This window comes from Marmota monax, unplaced genomic scaffold (genome assembly GCF_021218885.2).
Source record: "Marmota monax isolate L192 unplaced genomic scaffold, Marmota_monax_Labrador192_F-V1.1 WCK01_AAM20220418_F8-fsc00025, whole genome shotgun sequence".
Classification (NCBI taxonomy): domain Eukaryota; kingdom Metazoa; phylum Chordata; class Mammalia; order Rodentia; family Sciuridae; genus Marmota; species Marmota monax.
Genome location: NW_026691950.1, coordinates 1,577,349 through 1,579,055, shown reverse-complemented (window position 1 = coordinate 1,579,055; position 1,707 = coordinate 1,577,349).

Here is a 1,707-nt window from a genome sequence, read left to right as displayed (position 1 = left end):
TCACATATATATGTGTGTGTGTGTGTGTGTGTGTGCAAAGAATGTTAGGTGAACACTATGCAAAAAAATATTTTTTTGATTGAACCCAGGGTCTCACACCTACTAAAAAACGTTGTCTTCAAAATAAAGGGAAGAATAGGTTTATTCTAACAACACAAAATTAAATCAATGCTAAATTCAAAAAGATACCTCTACTATATTATTTGTCTCATGCATTGCAGTGGCTTGTAAGCACATGAGCTTTGGAAGAATGAACTGAATCAGTCCATTTTGCATCTTCTGCCTTTAGGATAGTGTCTGACCCGTAGTCAGCCCTTAATAAATATTTATTGAATGAATGAACTGGATTGAATGTACAAAGCCTACATAGTCTATCACACTTTCTACAATTTGCAGCAAGTTATAATTAACATTCAGCAATTTTCTTAAAAGTTATCACCATGATCCCATTAAGAAAATCACAATCCACATGATAGTTTAATGTACCTTCATAAGTTATTGTTTTTTTTTGGGGGGGGGGGCGCTGGACCACTGAGCCATATCCCCAGTCCTACTTTATTTAGAGACAGGGTCTCATGAAGGGATCCTTCATAAGTTTTTAATCACTCTTCTCATGAGTTACAAGTCATGCGCTGCATTAACTCTCACAATAGTCAAGGACTGACCCCATACAGGATGGTAGTCCTGTAAGATTATATTGCCTACTGACACAGCCGGCTTAGTATGTCTAAGTACACTCTATGATGTTTACACAATGAAAGTGCCTAACGACACATTTCTCAGAAAGTATCCTCATCGTTATCGGATGCATGACTGTATTTAAAAACCACTTTCGACTTCCAAGTACAGATTACGTCACCTGATGTAATTCATTTAATTAGGGAAATAAAAAAAAATTATGACTATGCTTGATTTTTTCCCTTCTAAGATTTGAGGCTTAAAATGATCTCGGAGTAGCGAAAGAAACAGGAACTGCCCTTCACATTAAGAGTGGGCGGGCTCCATACTTTAATTTTCCTCTTTCTCAGACACTTACACATTGCTTACTGCCGGCTATGTATCATGCACAGACACCCCAGGGTCTGAGTTTGGCTGTATGGAAAATTCGCCTGGAGGGCGTGGGTGTCCGGCTTCGCCTGCCAAGGACTGGGCTGGGACACTAAGTGGTCCAGTCATTACGGAACTCAGCGCCTCCTTCCCAGACACGGCGGTCGAGCGGGACGTGACTAAACCTTGGGCCGCGGGCCCAGAGGGCGCAGCAGACCCAGGGCCTGGAGGGTTGGAAGGGGAGTAATCCACCCTCTGGGACCACGCCACACGGTCTAGGAAGCTGCACAGGAGGACAGCGCTCCAGCAGTAGGGGAGACCGGAAAGGGGGCAGGACCTTCCGGTCGCCTCGGCCCGCAACACTCTTCCCCCCTCCCCGGAGTCCCCCGCAGCCCACTGCTTGGCTGACACAGTCTCCCGCTTCAGCGCCGACTGCTAGTACAGCGAAGCAGGGGCAGAGGGTCGGCCTCCGGACTATCCAGAAGACAAAAAGAGCACTAGACCTCCTACACGCAGCAGCATAGACCCGCCCCGCGCTAGCACAGTCGCGGGAGGGGTGGGGCCGCTGAGCTGGCCTGTGCGGATTCGCCCGAGCTGTCGTGGGCGGGACCTCCCGCCCCGCCTGGCCCCGCCCCTGCGCCCTGCTGGAAATCGGGGCCT